General features: G+C 37.6%; 2 pseudogenes; one reads left to right on the plus strand and one right to left on the minus strand.

Moving 5' to 3' along the window:
• Window positions 1-28: 28 nt before the first annotated feature.
• Window positions 29-1,563, plus strand: LOC141491054 (malate dehydrogenase, mitochondrial pseudogene; annotated as a pseudogene).
• Window positions 1,564-11,840: 10,277 nt separating this feature from the next.
• Window positions 11,841-13,207, minus strand: LOC141491736 (thioredoxin reductase-like selenoprotein T; annotated as a pseudogene).
• Window positions 13,208-13,664: the final 457 nt, after the last annotated feature.

Genomic DNA, 13,664 nt, shown 5'->3' on the forward strand with positions numbered 1-13,664 from the left:
TAATGCAAAAGTAGCTGTGCTAGGTGATATTGGAGGAATTGGCCAGTTCCTCTCGCTGCTCCTGAAGAATAGCCCTCTGGTGAGCTGTCTGACGCTCCATGACATTGCTCATACCTCTGGTTAGCAGCTGATTTGAGCCACATGGAGACCAGAGCAAATGTAAAAGATTATATGGGACCTGAGCAGCTGCCAGATTGCTTGAAAGACTGTGACATTGTCGTGATTCCTGCAGGAGCCCCCAGAAAGCCAGGAATGACTTGTGATGACCTTTTCAACACCACTGCTACAATCATACCTACTCTGGCTGCTGCCTGTGCCAAGCGTTGCCTAGAAGCCATGATCTGTATTATTGCAAACCCGATCAATTCTACCATCTCGATCACATCTGAAGTTTTTAAGAAACAAGGTGTGCACAACCCCAACAAAATCATTGGTGTAACAACTCTGGATATTGTCAGAGAAAATACTTTTCTTGTGGAACTGAAGGGCCTAGATCCAGCTTGAGTCAATGTCCCCATCATTAGTGGCCATGCTGGGAAGACCATCATCCCCCTGATCTCTCAGTGCATACCTAAGGTGGAGTTTCCTAAGGATCAGCTGAAAACCCTGACCAGAAGGATCCAGGAGGCTGGAACAGAAGTTGTCAAAGCGAAGGCTGGAGCAGGTTCTGCCACCCTATCAATGCCCTATGCTGATGTCAGATTTATCTTCTCTGTTGTGGACTCAGTGAATGGGAAGGAGGGAGTTGTGGAATGCTCCTTTGTCAGATCAGAAGAAACAGAGTGCTCTTATTTTTCCACACCCTTGCTGCTTGGGAAAATGGGCATTGAGAAGAACCTGGGCATCGGCAGGCTTTCCCCTTTTGAAGAGAAGATGGTTGCTGAGGCCATTCCTGAGCTGAAAGTGTCCATCAAGAAAGGAGAGGAGTTTGTGAAGAATATGAAGTGAGAAAACAATGTGAAAAGAGCCCTTTTCCTTAATTTATTAAAGCATCATGTCACTTGAAAGCTATTTCATATGCATTGCATCCTTTTTGAGGAGATGGGCTGCAAGGATGAATTTTGCCCTTTGGGAAACTTGTCAGCAGACATGTGAATAAAACCACCATCTTTTTTTCCCCCGTGTGTATATTTGTGGGGAGGGGGATTTATTTATTTGGTTTTTTTGAATTTTACAATTTTTCCCTTAATCTCGCTTTCTTCCCCCACCCCCACAGAAGGTAGTCTGTTAGTCTTTACATTGTTTCCATGGTATGCATTGATCTAAGTTGAATGTAATGAGAGAGAAATCATATCCATAAGGAAGAAAAATAAAGTATAAGATAGCAAAAATTACACAATATGATAATGGATTTTTTTTAAATTAAAGGTAATAGTCTTTGGTCTTTGTTCAAACTCCACAATTTTTTCTCTGGATACAGATGATATTCTCCATTGCAGATACCCCAAAAAATGTGCCTGGTTGTTGCACTGATGGAATGAGCGAGTTCTTAAGGTTGATCATCCTTGGGATTTATACCTTTAAAGATTAACACGGTAGTTGTGTAGATGATCAATTAGGAGATTTCAGAGGAAAGCCTAGGAGACCAATTAGGTTGTTATTTTTAAAAAATATTAAAAATAGTCTAGGTAAAAGGTGAATTAGAGTAGTGTTTATGTAAAGTGGAATACTGCTAAGTAGAATCACAGGAATTAATTTGGAGTTGAGAGTTGAGGGAAAAGAATCAAAATGACTATTACTAATGAGGGTGCCTTCAGAAAAAAAATAGGGAATGTGGAAGGGAGGAAGATTAGTGGGGTAGAGAATGAGAATGAGATACTCTTTGGGGCAGAATATGAGATCATAGCACCTGAGGGAGAGGAGGAGATAGATAACCCAGGAAGAGGGTTATTGAATCCTCCATTGGGTGGTTCAATGTGAGTGCTTTGCTAGATGCTGTGGACAATACGTTTTTATAATATATTTTTTTAAAATTTTATTTAAGGCAATGGGGTTTAGTGACTTGCCCAAGGTCACACAGCTAGGCAATTAAGTGTCTGAGGCCAGATTTGAACTCATGTTCTCCTGATTCCAGGGTCAGTGCTGTATCCACTGTGCCTCCTAGCTGTCCCTGGACAATACATTTCTTCTCCCAAGAAGCTTGTAGTGTAGAAGGGAAGATGATACATATGATACATACAAGGCAGTATAGAAGGGTCATCTGAATGATACAAATAAAAGTGCTATAGAAGATATAAGGAGGGAAAGACCAGGAAGATAGGATTTTCACAGACAAAGTTGGGAAAGAGGATTCTGGGGAAGGGGAAACAAGAAACTCAGCACTGACAAATGTTAACAGAAAGCAGAAATAAAATGGGTAGCCATTTAGTTTGGCTAAATGGGTAGATCCTGTATTCAGGTAATTAAGTAATGTAGTATAGGAAGAGCCTTGTTTCAAGGCTTGTTTGCTACTCAGTTATGATGGTGCAACTTCTCAACTTCATTTTCCTCTATTGTACATTGAGAATATGTAAACTACCCACACTTAAGGGCATTGAGGGATTCCTTAAGAGAGTTAAACTTCATCATTTTATGAATAACCCATAATGGGTTACTCAACAATCCTTTTTGTTTTTAGCTTCCAAAACCAGTCCATCTGCTATTCTGAATGATTCCCATGAGCCCCTTCATCTTGTACTCTTTTACTTTAACCTTTATTCCCTTGTCTCTTACTGTACTTGCCTACATCCCCAGGGCTTCCCTATCAGCTCCATACATTTCCTTTTCTCTAATGAGATAATCATTGACCCTTCCCTTATCTACGAAACTTGGAGAATTGCAAGCATTCACCCCTTTCTTTTCATCTGCTCATTCCCCTTTGCCATGGATTCTGCCTTCCACCCTCCGACCTAAACCCTCAAAAATGGTCTATAACCTAATTGCCAAGTGCAGTGTTTCTTCTTTGATATTAATTTTTTATCTTTTTTAAGGCCATTTAATAATGTTTGAAAGGGGAATGAGCAGGGATCTCAGGAAGTGTTCAATGGATTCTGTTTCTATTTTACCCTTTGTTCTATAGTAGTAGGTCAGTTTTCCTTGATAATTTCTTGAAATATGTCTGAGTTGGTTTTTTTTTTATCTTGGCTTTGATAGTCCAATAATTCTTAAACTATATCTCTGATCAATTTTCCAGGTCAGCTATTTTCCCCATCAAGATTTTTCCATATTTTCCCCATTCCTTTTTTTTAATATTTCATGGAATCATGAGCTTCCACTTACCCAATTCTAATTTTTTCATTCATTGTCCTATTGTATTAAGTCTTAAGAAAGTAATGGAAAAAATGTTAATATAAAATAACTTAAAAGTGTATCATGGACTTTCGACCAAGATGGTGGAGAGAAGCCAGGCCCTGTGCTCAAGTCTCCTGATCTTCCCTCATAATATGAAATAAACCTCTGAATGGAAATGTGATTGACAAAATCCAGAAAGAGAAGCAAGGAGAAGAATACCTACCTCAAGATCCATCTTCAGGGACCATGGGTGAGCTGGGCACAGAGAACAGAGAGCCCATGGAGGCAAGGTGTGAATCGGACTAACCTAAGATCAGACCTGGAGTCTTTTGCTGTGGGAACCACACTGAGAACCAACTGGAGAGTGGAGGCATTGGTAGTGAGCCTGACTGTCTGGGACTTACCAGAAGGGCTGGAGGATGAGTTTCAGCCTCTGTCACCCCCTACTGGCCAGCCCACTTGGAGTTACTAAACCCAGTGAGTAAATCCTCTAGCTATTCCAATACCAAACCTCTGTGAACCAACCCCTCCCTCAACACAAGATCTTAGGAAAATGAAAAAAAGGCCAGCGGAAGGGGGGGGTTCATAGAAAAATTCCTAGAAGGAAAAAACCCTAACTCTGAGGAGAATGTGATTTGGTCTCTGGTACAGAAAGACTTCCTTGAAGAAATCAGGAAGGAGTTTAAAAATCAATTAGAAAATTTGAAAAAAGAAACCCAAGAGAACCTTACAACAAGAAAACAAATCCTTGGAAAATACTATTGGACAAATGCAAAAACAAAATTCTTTCAAGACCTCAACTGGTCAAAAGGAAAAATTACAAAAATAGAATTGACCAATTGGAAAAGGAGTTGCAAAAGGTAAATGAAGAAAATTCTCTAAAAAAACAAATGGAGTCTTTGGAAACCAATGACTATTTGAGAAAACATGAATCTGTTAAAACCAAAAAAAAATTGAAAAAGAAGAAAATGTATATCTCAGCAAAACCACTGACCTCGAGAATAGAATGAAGAGAGAGAACCTAAGAATTACTGGTCTTGGGGGCAGCTAGGTGGCACAGTGGATAGAGCACCGGCCCTGGAGTCCAGAGTACCTGAGCTCAAATCCAGCCCCAGATACTTAATAATTACCTAGCTGTGTGGCCTTGGGCAAGCCGCTTAAGCCCATTTGCCTTGCAAAAACTAAAAAAAAAAAAAAATATTGATCTTCCAGAAAACATTGAAGAGAAAAATAGGTTGGACTTAATATAATATTACAGGACTTAGTGATAGAAAACTACCTTGATATTATGGAAACCAGAGGGCAAAATAGTTATTCAAAGAATACATTGGGGTGCCTAGGTGGCGCAGTGGATAAAGCACCAGCCCTGGAGTCAGGAGTACCTGGGTTCAAATCGGGTCTCAGACACTTAATAATTACCTAGCTGTGTGGCCTTGGGCAAGCCACTTAACCCCACTTGCCCTGAAAAAAAAGAGTACATCGATCCCCTCCGGAAAGGGATCTGATCCCAGAATGAAAACACTAAGGAATATTATGAATAAATTCTTTAACTATCACATAAAAGAGAAAATTATGCAAGCAGCCAGAAAAAAATAATTCAGATACCAAGGAACCACATTAAGGATTACACAGGACCTGGCTGCATCAACATTAAGGGATAGAAGGACCAGGAATGCAATATTTTCAAAAGCAAGGGAACTTGGAATGCAGCTAAGAATTCCTTATCTGCAATCTTTACAACTAATGATTCTGACAAAGGATACATTTCTAAAATATACAGAGAACTGAGTCATATTTTTAAAACAAAAAGCCATTCCCCAATTGACAAATGGTCAAAGGATAATGCAAAGGCAATTTACAGATGAGATCAAAGCAATCCACAGCCATATGGAAAAATGCTGTAAATCATTAATTATTAGAGAAATGCAAATTAAAGCTTCTCTGAGGTGTACCACCTCACACCTCTCAGATTGGCCAATATGACCAGAAAGGATAATGATCATTGTTGGAAGGGTTGTGGGAAATCTGGGACACTGTTGGTGGAGCTGTGAACTCATCCAGCCCTTCTGGAGAGCTATTTGGAACTACACCCAAAGGGCAACAAAAATGTACATACCCTTTGACCCAGCAATACCACTACTGGGTCTATATCCTGAAGAGATGATGAAAACGGGTAAAAAAAAACATCACTTGTACAAAAATATTCATAGCAACCCTGTTTGTGGTGGCAAAGAATTGGGAAAAAAGTAAATGTCCTTCAATTGGGAAATGGCTTAGCAAACTGTGGTATATGTATGTCATGGAACACTACTGTTCTATTAGAAAGCAGGAGGGACGGGATTTCAGGGAGTCCAGTAGGGATTTGCATGAACTGATCTGAGTGAGATGAGCAGAACCAGAAAAACACTGTACACCCTAACAGCAACATGGGAGTGATGACCAACTTTGAAGGACTCGCTCATTCCATCAGTGCAACAATCAGGAACAATTTTGGGTGGTCTGCAAAGGACAGTGCCATCTGTATCCAGATATTCCCTTTAATTCAGAAAAAAAACATATTGTCTGATCTTGTTACCTCTTAGACTTTTTGTCTCTTCTTTAAGGATATGATCTCTCTCTCATCACACCCAATTTGGATCAAGGTACAATATGGAAACAAAGTAAAGACTGACAGATAGCTTTTTGTGGGGGGGTGGGAGGAGGGAAGTAAGATTGGGGGGAAAATTGTAAGACTCAAATATCTTTAATAAAAAATAAATTTAAAAATTCATTATCTGGCAATACTGAGCGTTCTCTTACAGGGCAAAAGATGGACATTTAATGAAGTGGGAGACTTCCAACATTTCCTGATGAAAAGACCAGAGCTTAATAGAAAATTTGGACTTCAAACAGGTGACTCAAGAGACACATGAAAAGGTTTTAAAAAAGGTGGGGCGTGGGGGCATTCAATATGGTGAAACTGGCTATATCCCAACCTGGGAGCAAGACTTTTAATAACTCTTGAGAATTGTAATTCTATTAGAATTTATTTAGCCAGAAGTGATGGGCACTCATAACTTATTTGAGAAACTGCTATCTAATAAGATGATACTGGCTATATCCTTACTTGGGAGAAAGATTCTAATAACTCAATAATTGTAATTCTATTACCAAGAATATACTTAGCCAGAAGTGATGGACACTCATGACCTTTCTGTGACTTAGATAAACTGATTTAAAAAGCATACCTCCTTGAAAAGGGGGGACAGTAAAGAGATGGGAGGATGGAGGAGTCTGAATGGGGTAAATTTCATTACATTAAGAGGTACAAATGACTTATTGCAATAGAGGAAAAGAAGGGAAGAAGTGAGAACCGCCTGAATCTTACTTACCAGATTGGCTTAAAATTACCATACATACAATCAGTTAAGAAACTCCTCTTGCCTTTAAAGTATGAAAAGGGGAGAAGGGAGGGGGAGGAAGGGGGAACCAACAGAAGGAAGGGAAGGAAGAAGGGGCAAAGGGGAAAAAAGGGGAGGGGGTTTTGGATATAGAGCAAACACATTGAAGGTGGTGGTGTTCGGAAAGAAAATGCTGAGGAATATGGATAAAGGGATAAAAGGGGGAAAATACAAACAGGGAAGATAACATGGAGGGCAATAAAGACTTAGTATTATAACTTTGAATGTGAATGGGATGAACTCTCCCTAAAAACCAGAATCCTACAATATGCTGCTTACAAGAAACTCATTTGAAGCAGATGGATACATATAGAGTAAAGGTAAAAGGTTGGAGCAAAATATATTTTGCTGCACCCAAAGTGAAAAAAGCAGGGGTAGTAATCCTTATCTCAGAGCAGCTGCAAAAGTAGATAGTGTTCAAAGAGATAAGGAAGGAAACTATATCCTCCTAAAAGGTACATAGACAATAAAGTTATTTCAATATTAAATATGTATGCGACCATTGGTATAGCATCTAAATTCTTAGAGGAGCAGTTGAAGGAGTTACAGGAAGACATAAACAGCAAAACTCTGCTAGTGGGAGACCTCAACCTCCTGCTCTCAGATTTAAATAAGTCTAACCATAAAATAAACAAGAAGGAAGTTAAGGAGGTAAATAGATAGTTAGAAAAACTAGACATGATAGAATTATGGAGGAAACATAATGGGGTTAGAAAAGAATATACTTTCTTTTCTGCAGTACATGGTACTTACACAAAAATTGACCATATACTGAGACTTAAAAATCTAATATGTGCAGAAAGGCAGAAATAGTGAATACATCTGTCTCAGATCATAATGCAATAAAAATTATATGCAATATTGGGCCAGGGAGATATAGACCCAAAAGTAATTGGACACTAAATAACCTCATTTTAAAAATGAGTGAATCAAACAAATTATAGAAAAAAATAAATACTTTATCCTAGATAATGACAATAATGAAACAATATACCAAAACCTATGGGTTACACTCAAGGCAGCTGTCAGGGGATATATTAATTTTTAAATGCTTTTATGAATAAATTAGAGAAAGAGGAAATAAATGAACTAAATATGCAACTAAAAATTAGATAAATTAAAAACCCCTAATTACATACAAAATTAGAAATTCTAAAAATTAAATGAGAAATTAATAAAATCAAAAGCAAGAAAACTATTGAACTAAAAAATAAAACAAAGAGCTGGTTTTATGAAAAAAAAACTAAAATTGATAAATCTTGGGTCAATTTGATTTAAAAAAAGAAGAAAACCAAATTGCTAGTATCATAAATGAAAAGGGTGAACTCACCACCAAGGAGGACAAAATTGAAGTAATAATTGGGAATTATTTTGCCCAACTCTATGCCAATAAATTTGACTAAGTGAAATGGATCAATAATTACAAAAATATAAGTTGCCCAGGTTAAATAAAGAGGAACTTAAATGCCTAAATAATCATATCTTAGAAAAAGAAATTCAACAAGCCATTCTTGAACTCCCTAAGAAAAAACCTCCAGGGCCTGATGGATTCACAAATGAATTCTGTGAAACATTTAAGGAACAACTGGTTCCAATTCTATATAAGCTATTCAGAAAAATAGGTGAACACGGAACTCTGCCTTACTCTTTCTATGATACCAATATAGTGCTGTTGCCTAAACCAGGAAGAGTTAAAACAGAGGAAGAAAATTATAGACCTATCTCCCTGATAAATATAGATGCAAAAATTTAAATAAAATCTTAGCAAAACGATTGCAACAAGTTATCACTGAGATAATACATTATGACCAAGTAGGATTTATCCCAGGAATGCAGGTTTGGTTCAATGGTAGGAAAACTGTCAGTATAATTGATTATGTCAATAACAAACCTGTCAGAAATCATGGTTATATCAATACATGCTGAAAAAGCTTTTGACAAAATACAGCACCCATTCCTACTAAAAATACTAGAGAGCGTAGGAATAAATGGATTGTTCCTTAGATTAATAAGCAGTATCTATCTGAAACCATCCACAAGCATTATATTCAATGGGGAGAGGCTAGAGGCATTCCCAATAAGATCAGGGGTGAAACAGATGCCCACTATCACCACTATTATTCAATATTGTATTAGAAATGTTAGCTTCAGCAATTAGAGAAGAAAAAGAAATTGAAGGAATTAGAATTGGGAAGGAAGAGACAAAACTCTCACTCTTTGGAGATGATATGATGCTATAGCTAGGGAATCCCAAAAAATCATCTAAAAAACTACTAGAAATAATTAGCAACTTTAGCAAAGTCACAGGATATAATATAAACCCTCATTAATCCTCAACATTTCTATATATATGACTAGCAAGATGAAGCAGGAAGAGCTGGAAAGAAAAATCCCTTTCAAAGTAACTCCAGACCATATAAAATACCTGGGAATCTACCTTCCAAGATAGACTCAGAGACTTGTTGAAAACAATTACAAAACACTTCTTTACACAAATAAAATCAGATTTAAATAACTGGGCAAATATCAACTGTTCATGGATAGGCCAAACAAATATAATAAAAATGACAATTCTACCTAAATTAAACTACTTATTTAATGCCCTACCAATCAAAGTTACAGAAAAATTACTTTTATGAGTTAGAAAAAGTTGTAAGTAAATTCAAATGGAAAAATAAGTTAAGAATCTCCAGAGATTTAATGAAAAAAAGTGCAAAAGAAGGTGGCTTAGCCTTTCCAGATCTAAAATTGTATTATAAAGCATCATCATCAAAACTGTCTGGTATTGGCTAAGAAATAGAGTTGTGGATCAGTGGAATAGACTAGGTGCAGTAGCAGGAAATGATTATACTAATCTGCTATTTGATAAGCCCAAAGAGTCCAGATATTGGCATAAAAACTCCTTCTTTGATAAAAACCGTTGGGAAAATTGGAAATTAGTATGGAAGAAACTTGAATTAGACCACACCTCACACCCTATACCAAGATAAGATCCAAATGGATACAGGATGTAGACATAAATAACAATGTAAGCAAATTAGAAGATGAAGGAGTACCTTACCTGCCAAATCTATGGAAAGGGAAGCAGATTATGACCAATGAAGTGATGGAGAACATTATTAAAAACAAACTAGAGAATTTTGGTTACATTAAATTAAAAAGCTTTTGTTTGTTTTTTTGTAAGGCAAATGGGGTTAAAGGGGCTTGCCTAAGGCCGTACAGCTAGGTAATTATCAAGTGTCTGAGACCAGATTTGAACCCAGGTACTACTGACTCCAGGGCTGGTGCTTTATCCACTGCACTACCTAGCCACCCCCTGTAAAAAGCTTTTGCACAGACAAAACCACTGTAACTAAGATTAAAAGAAATGTATTAAATTGAGAAACAATTTTTACAACTAGTATTTTTTGACAAAGGACTCATTTCTAAAATATACAGAGAACTGAGTCAAATTTTTTTTTAAAGAAATGTCATTCCCCAATTGACAAATGTTCAAAGGATATGCAAAGGAAATTTACAGATGAGGAAATCAAAGTGATCCATAATCATATGAAAAATTCCTCTTAATCACTACTTATTAGAGAAATGCAAATTAAAACATCTCTGAGGTACCACCTCACATCTCTCAGACTGGCCAATGTGACCAGAAAGGAAAATGATCAGTGTTGGGAAGGATGTGGGGAATCTGGGATACTAACACATTGTTGGGGAAGCAGTGAACTCATCCAACCTTTCTGGAGAGCAGTTTGGAATTATGCCCAAAAGGCAACAAAAATGTGCATACCCTGTGATCCAGCAATACCACTACTGGATCTATACCCTGAAGAGATGATGAAAAAGGAATAAACATCACTTGTACAAAAATATTCATAGCAGCCCTGTTTGTGGTAGCAAAGAATTGGAAATCAAGTAAATGTCCTTCAATTGGGGAATGGCTTAGCAAACTGTGGTATATGTATGTCATGGAACACTATTGTTCTATTAGAAACCAGGAGGGACAGGAATTCAAGGAAGCCTGGAGGGATTTGCATGAACTGATGCTGAGTGAGATGAGCAGAACCAGAAAAACACTGTACACCCTAACAGCAACACGGGGATGATGTTCAAACTTGATGGACTTCTTCGTTCCATCAGTGCAACAACCAGGGACAATTTTGGGCTGTCTGCAAATAAAGAGCAGTGGAGTTTTAACAAAATTCAAGGACTATTCCTTTTAATTTAGAAAAAAATACCAGATATCTTATTGTCTGATCTTGTTATCTCTTATACTTTTTGTTTCTTCCTTAAGGATGTGATTTCTTTCTCATCACACTCAATTTGGATCAATGTATAACATGGAAACAAAATGAAGATTGACAGATTGCTTTCTGTGGGGTGGGGGAGGGGAGTAAGATTGGGAAAAAAATTAAAAAACTCAAATAAAATCTTTAATATAAAAAAAGAGAAACCAGAAGGGATGGGAATTCAGGGAAACCTGGAAAGATTTGCATGAACTGATGCTGAGTGAGATGAGCCCTTAATGTGGATGCTGCTAAATCCTGTGTGATCCTGACTGTGATATTTGAATTGTATTCTTCTGGTTGCTTGAAACATTTTCTCTTTGACTTGGGATTTCTGGAACTTGGTTATAATATTCCTGGGGGTGTTTTATTTTTTTGTATCTCTTTCCAAGAGAGATTGGTAGATTCTCTCAATTTCTATTTTGTCCTCTGCTTCTAAGAGATCAGAACAATTTTCCCGTAGAAATTCTTTTAAAATGAAGTCAAGGCTCTTTTCCTGATCATGACTTTCAGGATACCCAATAATTTTTCAATTATCTCTTCTGGATCTGTTTTTCCAGCTCAGTTGTTTTTTCCAATGAGATATTTCACATTTTCTTCTAGTTTTTCATTCTTTTGGTCTTGAATTATTGTACCTTGATTTCTCATAAAGTCATCAGCTTCCTTTAGATCCATTCTACATCTGAAGCATTTGTTTTCCTCATAGAGCTTTCTTATCTCCTTTACCATCTGATCAATTCTGCTTTTTAAAGCACTCTTCTCCTTATTAACTTTTTGAACTGTTTTATCCATTTGACCTAAACTGGTTTTTAATTATATTATTTTCTTTTTTCTTTTTTTTTTCCACAGGAAATGAAAACTTTTTATTTAACTTAAATTTGCTTAGTTTTATATTTAGGGTAAGTATAAAGGCCCAGTTAATCAATTCATTAGACTGGTCAAGGCAAGACACTTGAGCAAGACAATAGGATTTAAAAAGCGGTTGGTCTTTTAGTCATTCTCTTGTAATCACAAAAATGGTATTGTACTCAGGATATATATATAGAGAGATATATATTTTTTCCCATAATCTTACTATAATGCACTGTTCACAATTTGCAATATTTGGAAAACCATACAAACAGGACATAACCAAATTAGAGATGTTTGACAGACTTTTGTAAAGTACTTGGGAATGTCAGCTATTTTCTCAAATATTCATTTTAAACTACAAAAAGAACATAAGTTCATATAAAATCACAGCAGATGTTAACAGACATCTTTTAAGAAAAAAAAAATCAGATATTAATTCAATTTGCCATTTCCCCCCTCCCCAACGTGACTAAGAAATAAAGTTACAAATAGTAATGCCTGCATTTTAAAACAATTAACTGGCTGAATTAATCCTTTAAAAAAATATAACTATACAGTATTATTGCACTCCATGAATGTGCAGTATTCCAAAACATGCCAACACTGAAAGACTGTCTTGCACTGAGGTTTTCCAAGAAGTTCAATGAGGCTGCAAATAAAGCATCTGGTCTGTACTAACAGTGTGCTGTCTTCAGTACAGGCCTTCATCGGCACGAACCACACTGCTCTTGCAAAAATCCATTAATGCAAAAGTTTTCAGGGCTGAAAGATGGGGCTATGATCAATGATGTGGGATTGAATCCATATGCACATTGAGCTTCATTTCGTTGTCAAGAATTTGAACAAGCTGCTGCATGGATGGAAGGTGACCAGATTCCAGCTTTGACCATACTGGTACATCATTTAGCATTATTTCAAATGCACCTGTTGACATACATTGGTTCTCAATCATGTTACTTAGGAAGAAAACCATCATACACGCAATATACCTTATTTTCTTGGCCCCCATTGCCATATGCTAGGAGCCTGCATGCCAAAGAAAGCAAAAGGATCCTTGACAACAATTATTAAGCCTATTAATACTAGTCTGAAGACTGACAGGAAAGATGCTATGTGTCTATATATTGGTTGAGGGAGGTAATTCTCTCCTTCTTTGCGGATGTCTGGGTACCGCTGGCTAATAACCCGCATGTACTCTTCAAACACCTGCCGATAGCCTCAGGAAACACAGATCTGGAACTTGAGCATCGGCCCCGTGGCGTACTGCATCCAGAGTCGCCTGCCCGGCCCGCCACCCACATTGGCCGAGGCCTCACCCAGCAGCACCACCGCCGCCACGAGCAGCAGCAGCGGTAGCCACATCATCCTGGAGCCTCCACGGTGCCCTCGGCCCGACACTGTGCAGGGCACGGCAGGGCAGGGCCGGACCTATATTATTGTCTAAGCATTTTTTGGATCTCCTTGACTAAGCTGCTGATTTTATTTTCGTTTTTCCTGCAACTCTCATTTCTTTTCCCAATTTTTCTTCTACCTCCTTTACTTGATTTTCAAAGTCTTTTCTGAGCTCTGTCATAGCCTGAGGCTGACTCCTATATTTCTTGGAGGATTCAGATGCAGAAACTTGGACTTTCTCATCTTCAGATTGGGTATTTTGGACCTCCATTGGACCAAAGTAATTGTTTATGGTCAGGTTCCTTTTTTCTGTTTACTCATTTTCCTAGTCTGTGCCTGATTTGGGGGTGCTTCCTGAGCTTTTGAGTATTATTGGCACACTCCCCACGAGGACCTCAGTTCCTTCAAGGTCTTCTGGGTGGCTCTGACT

Source organism: Macrotis lagotis, chromosome 6 (assembly GCF_037893015.1).
Source record: "Macrotis lagotis isolate mMagLag1 chromosome 6, bilby.v1.9.chrom.fasta, whole genome shotgun sequence".
In the NCBI taxonomy this organism is placed as follows: domain Eukaryota; kingdom Metazoa; phylum Chordata; class Mammalia; order Peramelemorphia; family Peramelidae; genus Macrotis; species Macrotis lagotis.